At 36.6% G+C, this 14,177-nt stretch overlaps 2 long non-coding RNA genes across 2 annotated transcripts; both read right to left on the minus strand.

Annotated features, from left to right (window-relative positions):
* Positions 1-1,732: 1,732 nt before the first annotated feature.
* LOC108677763 lies at positions 1,733-2,573 on the minus strand. Its single transcript, XR_001931280.1, has 2 exons — positions 2,064-2,573; positions 1,733-1,923 (listed from the first exon to the last, which is right to left on the minus strand). It is a non-coding gene; the product is annotated as an uncharacterized LOC108677763 (long non-coding RNA).
* Positions 2,574-3,656: 1,083 nt separating this feature from the next.
* LOC108677769 lies at positions 3,657-8,008 on the minus strand. The gene is made up of 2 exons (XR_001931281.1): positions 7,888-8,008; positions 3,657-7,490 (listed from the first exon to the last, which is right to left on the minus strand). It is a non-coding gene; the product is annotated as an uncharacterized LOC108677769 (long non-coding RNA).
* Between the last annotated feature and the right edge of the window lie 6,169 nt (positions 8,009-14,177).

Raw genomic sequence — 14,177 nt, forward strand, 5'->3', positions numbered from 1 at the left:
CCAAGTTTTACATATTCTTTAAAAGAAAATCCAGTCTCTATAATTAACATACATTAGAGTAAAGTACTTTTTTTCAGTGAATTTCATTTAGAATAGAATAGGCTGAGGAAAGCTTTCATCTTGTTGTCCAAGCACTATAAAAAAACTTCAAAGTTTTATAAGTAAGCTGACATGATTTTTACTGAAACAAACAAATTATCTGTCAATATTTTGTGTACTGTCAAACAGGGTAATAAGGGATGGGCAGGGTAAATTGGAACAGTCATCCCACATTTCGTGGAAATGTTGTAGCAGCTAAACTAATCAAAATATTGCAAAACTAAAAATAGTGGTGTAGGTACAGTTCAACACTTTTACTATCAATGTAGCATAAAGCAAATTAAGAAATCATACATTTAAAACCTCTAACAAATCACCCAAAAAGTATGAAAAGTGAGATTTTGGAAAAGTACCTCTGTTGAGGTCTGTAGCAAAAAAAATATCTGCCATTTAAAAAATTTATACTTACATAAAAGTTGCACACAGGTGTTGGCTTAAAGCGTGAATGCGTGACTGACTGAATTTGCACATCTCATTAAAAAAATGGTGGCCATTTCTGCATGATGGGTGATAAGGGACACCCCCCAGGGTAATAAGGGACACCCCTAAAAATGCATTTGCAGCAGAACCTCGGTCAGCAGAGGGTCCAGTTAACAAAAAAATTCAATTACCAACAAAAAATTTTGATTACATTTACCTCCCTCAGGAAAAAAAATTCCACTTAACAAAAAATTAATGCATCGTCAGTCATCACAAATAAATGCATAGAATGTCCTAGATAGAATTGTGCACCGGGCAGCATAAAATGAAAAGTAATTAACCTAAACTACAATTTACTTCTCCAAAAAATTTGATGGTTGTCACAAAAAAATTTATTTCTCTTTCATGTATGTTTTCATGATATTTTCAGCAAATTTTCTAATTTATGGAAAAAAAGGCACTAATGTGCTTGTCATGTCGCTCCATCCGTCCGTGACTACACGTTTTTGTCGACAGGAAAATGCAGTGAGTACTGAGTTATATTTTTTGTTATAGTAAATTCACTTGACCCAATTAAAATGGTGTGAAATTACAAGCCATGCTGTAAGCTTACAAATACAGAAGAAATGCTACATGGCTGCTGATATAAAGCTGTCTCTTATACACATCTAAATGTGTATAAGAGACAGGCATATTATACACTCCTGATTACAATCAACATTAGCAAAGCCTTTGATGTCATCCCACACCTCCTACTCACAGACAAAATCTATACAACACTACATAACAACACCAAACGTTGGCTTGCCAACCATTTAACAGGAAGACAGTCATTCATTCACTACAATGGCAAGTCATCCCTACCAAGAACACACCAAACAGAGTACCCCAAGGATCAGTCCTATCACCAACAGCCCCAAAAGATAACATTCATATTTCATCTTATACAGACAAAATCACAATTACATCAACATATGCCAATGCAAACACGTGCTTCACACAAGTACAACTATCCTACATCACACTACTAGAGGGCTGCTAGCACACAACAGACTCATAGTAGCCCCCACTAAATCAACAAGCACNGCACAAGGCCAAGAAGGTAGAATTGTCTACGGACTTGCACTTTGCAGTGGTACAGATTAGCATTTGCACACAAGAAAGAGGAGCTTGAGCTTCAATGAAAAAGTTTAGAGTTAAATAAAACGCGACAAGCATGTAGAATATATTATTAAAATTTCATAGGCACATCGAAATTGATCCAACTAATAAGTCCTAATACATACAGGAGCAACAGAATTGAGAATATCACTACAGGGTATATATCCATCCAGTTCAGCTATCTCTTGTGTCGGGAATTTGATTTGTAGCCGAGAAGTCTTGCAATTCCAATGGTGGCCATACCTTCGGAGAGAAAATAGGTTATCGATTCATTTATCCAAATAAGTTAACCGGAAATATTAAATGGTCAATAATGAGGCAATATGACACTAATTTATGTATAAACTAACATGGCCATAAGAAAGAGTGTTGATAACACAGACCTGTGGAAGCTACCAGCGAGACGACTCTGGTAGCCCTGCGCTGCGGTCGTGTGATGTACGCGAGGTAAGCTGCAGCAGCGAGGCAACCGCCACCACCGACTAGCCGGCATCCCAGGCAGTCGGGAGGGACGCCGTCGTTGCTGCCCACTTCTTCGGCCAGATTGGAGGAGTGGCCGAGCGCAAAGAGCTTACACTAAATCTGAAGGTTATGAGGAGTGTTATCAACACGATGTTTGTTTTTAGCGATATTTAGCCCTGAAAAGAAATCAGCGACAGATTCTCATTGAATTTTAATTAGACCTAATTCACAACTAGGTTTCACGAGTGATAGCTGTTGCACAAATGGTTAACAAGGCTGATGTAGTCACAGAAATTGGATAATTTTAACGTCGATTCTTAAGTTTAATAGAAAGGCAAAAAGTTTAATCAAGTGTTACTGTGTTTGTATTGTATTGTTTCGGACTGAAAATCTGAACTCTCATACATCAGTCACAAGTGATGTGAAAACAATTTTACCGAGCGCTGAAAACTGGAAGAAGGTAGTAGACAGAAATACACCCTAAGGGTACGCACACAGTGAAAGCAGGTTTGCCCGCGCGGGCAACCTGCCACAAGAATGAACATAGGATAATAATGTAAGTGTTCACAGTGAAAACCTGTACGAATAGAATTCTGTATTCAATGGTTTCAGGCGCCAGCTTGAGCATGTAACCAGCACGCTGGCAACCTGCTTTCACTGTGTGCGTACCCTAAGACAGGCATGCTCGAGATCGTCTGTCCTTGTTACATATTTTTTACGTAGCAGTCCCAGGCCACGTTGGGGCACCGCCTTTGTAATCTGTCGCCCTCAGCCAAGGTTAGGCATATCATTCTCTTCGCCAAGTCTCAGTGCATCGATGAATACGATGAAGAAATGAAGTACGCGCGTGCATGCCATATAAAAATCTATGCCCTTAGGATCACGGGAAACGAAGACTCGTAGAAAAACCGATAATTCTCAGGCAATCTGGATGAAGAGTGTGCCGATGTCAAGTTACAGAAATTTTTAAGTGTTACTTTTAGTGCGGCTAGCATAAACTGGTGACAATGGAAAAGCGTCAGCATACGGTACCATCTTCCAGCACATTTCCCGTGCGATAAATCATCAGATGAATAACTGGCACACTGGAAAAATTCGATGTTGGTCCGTGAAGTCTATGCGGTGACGATGAACTCTACCGATGTAAATATAAAATATGCAAGGCTCAACGATGAGCTGAATGTCAAGTAAGAGCAAGGCAAAGTTCTTACGAAAAAAGTAGTCGTGTTAGATAAATAAATGTATTAGAAGAGGGAAGTCTTAGTCGATCAACGTCTCGTTAATACCGTTGGGATAAATTTTCACAAGACCGAAAAAAATTAGAAAGAGAAGCTGCAGGGGACCCAGAGATGGCAGAATATCTCTTAGGTGAATAAAATCAGGTCATAGACCAGACTGATCTCACCACCCCGGGGTTTGGTAAGCAGAGCTTGAATGGAAACTGTGCTAACTTGAATGGAACGTATTTCTCTGTAATGGCAAGTACCATCACAGAATAGGGAATTAAAACGACATTTCTGCTCGTCTTCATATATTCATTTGAAATATTGCCTAGAAGTTATGAGAGCTGACAAAGTTAGTGCGAGGTTCCACGTTAACAATGCTCTAAAACTAAGCCGGGAACTGACAAGTCAAAGGCTACTAACCCTTGAACTTCAATCGTGAACACATCCGCTCGTCCACACAGTCGATGACGACGAATATGAAGGGTATCATGACCGACCGAACTAAACAGGGCAGGACAGCATAGAGTTTCCATGGTCTGCCATGTAAAAAGGCTCTGCAACGTATAGTTAATCACCTCCATGACAGACGTTGACTCGGTTAACGATCTGTAGCTAACTCATACGTGTCTTGAGCCATGCACTAAATCAACGTTGAAGGAAAAAAAAACAAGCAATACTAACCACGAGATGCTTTTTGGTGACAAGAAGCTATCATCTAATCATCGATGCTGCAACTTTTGTACGGGCTCGTAATTCAAGCATTTCATACTGCACAAGTTTACGTTCGTATCGTATTGAGTTGAGGTAAAATTGTACCAATGCAATCAACAAGGGTTAACTTGATTGTTGATGCTGCTATCAAAATAAATCAGACGACAATATGCCTTGAGACCGAATCAAGTTTTGGTAAATTTAGCTTTAAATATTGATAGCCGATCGATTCACGGCATAATTTAATAGCAAGTATACGAGGCAATAAAGCGACACAAAAATCCGGAACACAGAGGGAAGTCTTACTGAGAAAGTTTAATGATCAGATGACCATTACGAAGTATACCTGTTGAGAGGAAAATCAGGCTCTGGAAGGACACCAGAAAAAGTCATGAAGGTGAGTAATGACAAGACGAGGGTTATTTTGTGAACTATTTGAGAGAACAGTACAAGTGCACTGAAGAACGAGTCTTGTTTCGAAGCCCGCAACGCGCAAACACCAGCGGAAATTTTAACTGCCCCACAAAATAAGAATTCAAATAAAATCTGATCACTAATATATATTGGCTTGACTCACTGTTCTTATGAGTAACTGAAAAATAATTGTGGTGAGCAGGATATTATAGAAGCCAAGAAATTTGTATAATTTGTAACTCAGTTTAATATGAGAATTACAAATTAAACTCGGACTGAGCATAATGCAGATGTTGAAATTAAAATTCATGCAAAGGATTTAGGTCTAACGTTCCGTTGACGCTTTATTAAACCAAAAAGAAAAAAAGACAACGCAAGACACTCAAACATTCCGAAAAATCGACTGAATATTCCCAGATTGTGATCTACAAATGCACGATAGAAATACGGATGAATAATAAGTAATGGCTGGATTTAGAAACGATCAGCGAGTGAAAGATCGTATAAACAAACCCCAGTTATCTTCAAAGTTCAAAATACAAGCTAAACATATTGTAGCAGACCCAATACAGAAACACGTGTTTCCGACAAGAGCTTTCGATGTGCTTTAGAGCAACTTTTCTACAAGCGGCAAAGTTTTGATGTTGTTGGGGTTCCCCGGTCTCCCTTTTTCAGGAGACCCCCGCAAGCGGCGCATAGTTGAACTCAAGCTCGAAGACAAAATGTCTTCAATGCAATGAAATCATGCCTTAGCATTTGAAGTAACCAGAAGCCAAGGAAATTTTCACCCAGCAGCTGACGATTGTAAGACGCTACTATAGACGTCAAGGGCAGCTAGCCGGACGCTTAAGAGGAAAAAGTTGAGAGCAACATGCAGGGGATGCCTCCAAATCCTTCAAGCCGAACTGCAGAAAATATAAAAGTTTGCTTTTAGATACAAGATGAAGAAGAAAAAAAATAACACATCAAGAGGAAAAAAAACCGCGCGCATTGAGACATCAAACAAATAATAATACATACACCGGGTTGCATTAATTCATTCTTCTCAGCCAAAAATTTTTGTCAGTGAAATTTTTGGAGATGTCAGTAAAAAAAAAAACTTTATATAATTTGTAAATAAAGAATTGCGTGACGAATGACATTGATTTGAGCCTCACAATTTTCTGGTATTAAAAGAATTTAATGTCGTGCAAAGTGTTGAAAATGTTCATGTTTTGTTTGGTTGGTATCCAATCACAGAGCAGAAGCAGAAATTCACTTGATATCAATCTAGGAAGGAGAATGACGGAGGGAATATTTTTGAGAAAACCATCCATGAATTTGGTCATTAATAGATGGTAAAAACAAAAATTCATCACGGCGACGGATAGATTGTGAAGAGAAATATTTACGTGACTACAGAAATATCACACTCAAGAAATTGAACCAAAATTAATAAACCATTGTAAAGAATGACAATTAAAGCACAAGTAGGCATACCCTATATGCCGCTCGGCACACCGAGTGAATCATATGATGAAAACAACACTAATGACATCATATAAGATAATCCGCGACTACATTCAGTTATATAGAAGAGTGTGAGATGATGATCACAAATAAGGTGCAGTGTTTAGGGGGAATGCGGGAAGCAAACGTATAAGATTGACTCACGAGAAAACTTATATCAAGTGTTAGGTAACAACCACCAGTTTGAAGAACACTTAACAAGTTGAAAAACTGGAGGAGATAGGAGCTCTTAGGAAAATTTCACTAGTACAGGCATTTGTGGGGATTAAGATTAAGTGGAGCAAAGTTAGCTGATTTTCATTTTACACATGACTATGTAACTATGGTCTACAGATTAGAAAATGGGTTAAAATCAACTTGAAATTAAATGTTTTAATCTATTATCATGTTCTGAACGCACAAAAGGTAGAATTTGTCACAATATTATGTTGACCACAGCCTCAAATCGTGATGATCAAAATGTTAATATGAACTCAAACATCATATATGCCCTCCGATTCATATGAAGAATTACGCATGCAAAATGAAATCTATCCACCGAATGAGTTAAATCATAGAATAAAAATTGAACGAGTTGTTTCATTTACAAGTAACTTTAGTGTTGCTGCTGTAAGAAAACAGTAGCGTGGCGCCCTTGACTTGCAAAATGCATAACATACATGAACGAGAGAATAGTTAATGACGTATAGCTCCCGGCCACAGCTTCAACCATACACCAGTTACTGGAGAGAACGGGAAAACTTCAACAGACAGTCTTGGACAGGGTCATTACTATCATCCTAAGTAATATGAAGCATTTTTCTACCTATAATAGCCTATATTTATGCATTATTTTCTAGAAAATGGTACATGATACCCGATGCTGTCATTCATTGCCCTGAGAATTATACCTTAAATTTCAGAATCATCTAACCCACAGTCTAAATAATGCTGGTCACTTAACATTGAGATGTTTCAATCCTCGACAACGATCTAATTTGGTTAGGTAAGAGGACTAAGCAGCTAGTCAATGGGATGCACGGATGATCCCGCAAAGCAGCACATGCCAGGCAAGTTGAAGCACCGAGAAGAGCGAGAGGGTGCGACGTCTAGTAAATTGCCATCCTCGTCGCGGCTGAGCACCGCGCTCTCTCGCGACCCTTGCTGGGCACCCAAGCGGTTGCCGTGCGCAGGACTGCCACCAGAACTGCCAATAGACTCCAGCTGAGACTCCTGCGAGTCTGAGACGTTAGGGCAGCGCTGCAAGTGTCTACGGTTTTGTCGAAGAGCAGAAGCACTTAAAGGAACATTTGAGGGGTCATTGAATCGCAAATGGGACGTGGAGGGAGACTGTCTGTTTTGGGAACGCTAGTAGGAGGTACCCTCAGGGGGCTGAGCAAGTCTCATGTTCTCCTTCTGCGTCATTTGCCGTCTTAGCTCCTGGAGAACTGTCTTGATGGTGTACACACGCTGCCACTGGCTCAGAGCGCCTATGTGACGAGGGTCGACCTACAAAATATGCTTGAAATTATTCTTTGGCACTAAATAACAAAAATGTTGATGACATTGTCTTTCAAAACAAAAAAAAATGCAATTATTTTGTATGTGAAATACATCTCAGCTATAAAGAAAATTTGACTAACCACAAATATAATTGCAATGATACTAATATATTCAGAAGATACACTGAAAAATGTGACATGGCTCAATTAGGAAATTAAAAGGAAATAATTCTACAAATATTTAAATACAGGTAGTAGATATTGGGCTGGAAGCATTGGGATATTTGTTATTTACTGTTATGTGAGGTGAACATGGATAGCAACCTGACAACAAAAGTAATAGAGGTCAGATGTACCTAATGATCATACAGATGGATTAAATAAGAGTCCAAAAGCAAACTCACAGCTCCAGTCTGTTGGTTGACACCCTGCAAATTGATCCTGTTGACGAAGAAGATGGAGGGAGGCTCGTCTGGATACATCTCGCCACATTCTATTCTCAAAGAGTACATGCGGTTTTCAAAGTTAGTCTGAAAATAAAGAGCAGAAAAAATCAATTTTCAAATATTAAGCATTACTAAGGAAGTCTAAGGTTAAGTGTCAGTCCCAGCAACACCCTAATTTTACTCATAATGAAATTACATCAAATAATCAATTAATAATAAGTAATTAATAATAATTGATAAGATCAAGATTTTTTGGGTGGCTCATAAATGTTGCTTAGACCATTAAGTAAGGCCACCATTATACAGCAATATAGATGGTCCATGACTAAATCAATAGAAGAGGAATAAAAATAACAGCCAAAATTATTCAATCATTCAAGTTACAAACTCCCACATAATATTGAGCAAATGCAAAGTTGATGCAAATACTCCTAATTAACTAACTTCCAACATAAGATCCACACATAGGTAATTCCTGCCCTTTGTTAATAATTCGAATAATCAGATAATAAAAGTACCGTAAAATGGGGTAACTTAGACCGGCGGGGTAACTTGGACCACTTTTCGTTTTTTTAGCAAAAACCCCCACAACTCAAAAACTATTTGACATAGAAAAATTTTGTCAATGGGCATTAAAGGCCTAATACTGAAGCACACAATGATGCAGCCAAATAAAACATAATTCAAACCAAGTTTTACATATTCTTTAAAATAAAATCCAGTCTCTATAATTAACATACATTATAGTAAAGTACTTTTTTTCAGTGAATTTCATTTAGAATAGAATAGGCTGAGGTAAGCTTTCATCTTGTTGTCCAAGCACTATAAAAAAAACTTCAAAGTTTTATTAGTAAGCTGACATGATTTTTACTGTTTTGATTACATTTACCTTCCTCAGGAAAAAAAATTTCACTCAACAAAAAATTAATGCATTTCAGTCATCACAAATAAATGCATAGAATGTCATAGATAGAATTGTGCACCGGGCAGCATAAAATGAAAAATAATTAACCTAAACTACAATTTACTTCTCCAAAAAATTTGATGGTTGTCACAAAAAAATTTATTTCTCTTTCATGTATGTTTTCATGATATTTTCAGCAAATTTTCTAATTTATGGAAAAAAAGGCACTATTGTGCTTGTCATGTCGGTCCATCCGTCCGTGACTACACGTTTTTGTCGACAGGAAAATGCAGTGAGTACTGAGTTATATTTTTTGTTATAGTAAATTCACTTGACCCAATTAAAATGGTGTGAAATTACAAGCCATGCTGTAAGCTTACAAATACAGAAGAAATGCTACATGGCTGCTGATATAAAGCATGCAGTGGGCAAGGTTGTTGTAAATGCTCAATGGCATGTCCATGGCTATGTTAATGTCACATCAATTATCAATAATATGATAATGTGTGGATATGGTAATATATAAATAAAGCAAAAACAAGTAAAAATCACAGAATGTCATTTATTCTACATCTACATCATCTAAAAGGGAAGAGGATGACTTCAGAGTACTGTTAGTATTGGATGAGTACACTTTGCATGCTTCAAACGTTTTAAAATTGAATTTTATTTCAAGTGTCCTGAATTACCCCACTCCCATGAGTAATTTGGGACACTTATTTTGTGTCCACCAATTTTGTGCACCTAACCAATAGTATATGGATTTTTTTTGGAAATGCCATTCCATAGCCCTTGCAAAGAATTTCAAAATGAGCTCAATTTTGTATATGAAATGTTTCATCGTAAAAAGTTATTTTAAAAAATACTCAAAACTGTCCCTCATTACTCTGTTTGATGGTATATATAAAATATTCATTTTATAGAAGTTTAAAACTGCATTACTCTAAAACTATTGCATGTACATCCATGGTAGTAGCCTTGTTAAACGCGTCTTGTTTGTAGGGTAAACGAGGTACCGTAAAATGGGGTAACTTAGACCGGCGGGGTAACTTAGACCACATTTCGTTTTTTTAACAAAAACCCCCAAAACTCAAAAACTATTTGACATAGAAAAATTTTGTCAATGGGCATTAAAGGCCTAATACTTAGGCTACATAACACAATAGAAAGATTTAAAAAGTATGCATATCTAATAGGTTAAAAAATTAAAAATGTGACCCACGAAAAAAAGCTATTATTTAAAGCCTGTCAGAGTACCCCCTCCAATTTTTGTATTTTTTGGTTAAATAACTCCATGTTTTGATGCATTGTAGTAGAACTCTTCTAGTTACATGTGCAAATGACAAATTTTAGGAATGTCCTAAATGTCACCTAATGTCAGCCCTAACGGGGTAACATAGACTGGCTTGGAAGTTAATATAAAATTACCATATATAACATATTTCATGTTTGACAACCTATCTATGTTTTTTCTTTATGTTTCAGACTCATCAGAGTCTTATATATGGTAATTTTAGCTTAATTTCCAAGCCAGTCAATATTACCCTGTCAGGGCTGCCATTTGGTAGTCACATTTCCACATTATGGGGCGGTGCCCCCATTTGCAAACTATGACACTTTCCTCAAGTTTGTCATTTGCATATGTAACTAGAAGAGTTCTACTACAATGCACCAAAACCTGGAGTTATTTGGAGTTATTTTACCAAAAAAAATAATTGATTTTACCACCCGGTCTAAGTTACCCCANCGCGCACCATATTGCGCATGGCGCCACCTTCCTAGGACTAATGGCCGCCACGTGGCGCGCAATTCAAATAAGTAAGTTCCCGCGCCGCACCCTGTACCTACATATTGTTAAAAAATATTCATTTTATATATTTGTGAAATTGCTTTACACAAAAACTTACTAGAGCACACACAGACATGCAGTTAGGGCTAGCTGCTTTAGAGTTTAGATGTGCTTTTTCAGCTACAAAATGAACCAAGAAAAGAATAATCTCTTCTCTCTTTTGTGACAAAAATAAAGAATAATATACAAAAGCTAGGTAACATTATTCCAAATTTACATAACAATACTCATGAGTAAAAATTTTCAGAAAAAATTATTATTATTTTTTTTTGCAATTTCAATCTTCAATTTTTAATTTTTTGTTTTCAAAAGAATACCTTTATGTAAGTTAGGGTAAACGCGGTATATTCTGACACATTAAGGACATAGCAAAAAATGAATGGCTATAAAATAAAATACTTAAAAAAACTTTAAAAAAACACGTTTTTCTTGTGGACTTAAAAGTAGAAAATAAATTATGGTTCACCCCAAAAAAACGTGTGTCGGGCAGATTCATGATTAAAGCGAAAAGCACACAAGACTTAAATTTTGGAAATTTGATGATGAACGTACAGCCCGACCCATTTTACAGTTTACTGTAAAAATAGCGATACAAATCTTTTTGTAAAAGTCCGCTTAAATATGGACGATTATGTGAGTGTTTATACAGATCGTGTAGATGAGATAATAAGTAGGTAGTAGAAATATGAATGAAATGCTATTATTTTACGGCGAACAAACTTGATGAGTGAAGAAAGGGATTCAAACTTTTAATTAATAGTGTATTAAACCTAAAAAAATGAGTGTTAGGCTTTGGTTTGGTAAAAATGAGATATCGCGTGTGAAATAATGTATATTACATTTTTTACTGTAATATTGTGTATTCGCGGCCTTTATTTTCATGTCATTGAAATGGCAAGATGGCATTAATGGCAATAAACAGCATTGAGTATTTTAAATTCAAGACTTGGATATGTAAAAATATATGGAACAATGCCCAGTTGGTTGATCAGACAGTAGGAAACTAATTTCTATGAGATAATCCTACAATTCTTCTAACGGCATCCGGAGAATTAGATGGTATTTGGTTTGTTTGGAAATTATCGGTCATGCAAGGCCCATTTAACAATATAAACAACTTTTGAGGAGCTATCGCAACTCGAGACTAGGCAAACACACATGACTAACATTATATAACGTCGGTTTCCCAATGAGTGAACACCGTGCGCTTCTTCGAAACTATTTCGTCAATGTTCAAGTTTTCGCATCTTAATCCAAAATTTTGGATATTTATTAATTTTGAATATTCATAAACTAGCGAATTTACAGCAAATACTTATGTTCCAAATTGCAAGCAGATCCGTTACGTATTGAAGGAGTTATGAGTGTTTCGGTCGATCAAAAAATATGTTTATTAGTTTTAATAAAAATTAATTTATGTAAAATCTGAAATAATTCCTGCCGCAGCGTATCGATTATAACTAGTTATATTTCAAAATTCAATGAAATCAGTTCAGTATTGTAGGAGTTATGAGTCCTTCGTTTGATTAAATAACACGTTTATTAATTTTAATTGAAAACTGATTTATGTAAAAATCTGTAATAATTCCTGCCGCAGCGTATCGATAATAACTACTTATATTCCAAAATTCAAGCAAATCCGTTCAGTATTGTAGGAGTTATGAGTCCTTCGGTTGATTAAAAAATATGTTTATTAGTTTTAATTGAAAACTAATTAATCTAAAAATCTGAAATAATTCCTGCCGCAGCGTATCAATTATAACTAGTTATATTTCAAAATTCAAGTAAATCAGTTCAGTATTGTAGATGTTATATGTGTCCTTCGGTTGATTAAAAAATACGTTTATTACTTTTAATTAAAAACTAATTTATGTAAAAATCTGCAATAATTCCTGCCGCAGCATATCGATAATAACTACTTATAATCCAAAATTCAAGCAAATCCGTTCAGTATTGTAGGAGTTATGAGTCCTTCGGTTGAGCTGAGTCCGCAGGCGAGTTCGCAGGCGGGTCCGCAAAAGTGTCGATTCAGTGCGAGTAACGCGCAATTCGCTGCAGGCTTGCGCCTGGCGGCTTATGTAGGATTGGCGGTAATTCAGCGCGTACACTTGGTAAAATTGGTGTACTTTTTGCTGTCTGGCCTTGAGAGTAAATGCATGCACTGCAAATTAATAGAACTACCATAATTCTAAAAATTCACTTATTAATTTCAAATGTGGCCTTTTTTGCCTTTTTTTGTGAGCCAAATTGGCCTTTTTCTCTCATGTCATTAGCTGGCCACCCTCCGAAAACGCAATACGGCATTATCGTCTAAAACATCATATGCGGTATTTCCAAAAATTTAATTGAACGCTGTGTTTGCTTACTGTGAGCATTACGAAACATTGGGCAATGTTTTAAGTAACTTAAGGTCAAATAATTTCACCGCAGGCAATATATAATAATAAACTCGACGAATAATAATATATATCGCCGAATATATGTTGACGAATGTCCTAATAATATGTCAAATTTTTAACTTCTATTAGTATTTTGATACTATTTCTTGGAATATATTATCAAACGACCGCGTTGAAAATTTTTTCAGTATTTTTTTGGGGTTATCATTTTGTATCGCTGAGAAGAGATATTTGATAGTGAAAAAAATAATACAACAGCTGGTATGGTGGTATGGGCCTCAAAACATTCGGTGGTCAAAAAGTACGTCTCGGACAAAAACGCGGCCTCTCTCACGGCCGGTCTCGCGGCCGTGATTCCAAATTCAGTGAGCGTGGAATATCTCGCGAAATACTGAACGTAGCTCGATGAAACTTGGTACACATAATCACTAGAGCCTAACGGTGATGTTTAGCTCGTGACAATTTTTCAAAATTCGCCTTCATTCCTGAGTTATATGAATATACGTGGTGAAAATTGCAGTGAGCGTGACATTTCTTCTAAAGTACTGTACAGATTTGAATTAAATCTGTTCAGTATTTTCGAAGAAATTTCGCGCTCACTGCGAATTTATGCACGTTTAGCTGTTTAAATGTAAGCAGTTTTCTCTGTATTGCCATATAACTCACGAACGAAGGCCAATTCGAAAAAATTGTCCCGAGCTAAACATCACCGTTGAGAGGTAAGGTATCAATATACGAAGTTTCGTTCGAATTTGTTTAGTATTTTAGAAGAAATCGTACGCTCACTGTGAATTTCAACACATATCGCTGTTAAAATCACGAATGAGACAAAAGTGAAAAATACTCGCGAACGAAGGCAAAAGTGAAAAAAATATCATGAGCTAAACATCACCGTCGGGTATTGAGAAATTTATATTCAAAATTTAATTCAAATCTGTACAGTACTTTAGAAGAAATGTCACGCTCACTGCAATTTTCACCACGTATATTCATATAACTCAGGAATGAAGGCGAATTTTGAAAAATTGTCACGAGCTAAACATCACCGTTAGGCTCTAGTGATTATGTGTACCAAGTTTCATCGAGCTACGTTCAG

The sequence above is a fragment of the Hyalella azteca genome, unplaced genomic scaffold, assembly GCF_000764305.2.
Source record: "Hyalella azteca isolate HAZT.00-mixed unplaced genomic scaffold, Hazt_2.0.2 contig6845, whole genome shotgun sequence".
Lineage (NCBI taxonomy): Eukaryota > Metazoa > Arthropoda > Malacostraca > Amphipoda > Hyalellidae > Hyalella > Hyalella azteca.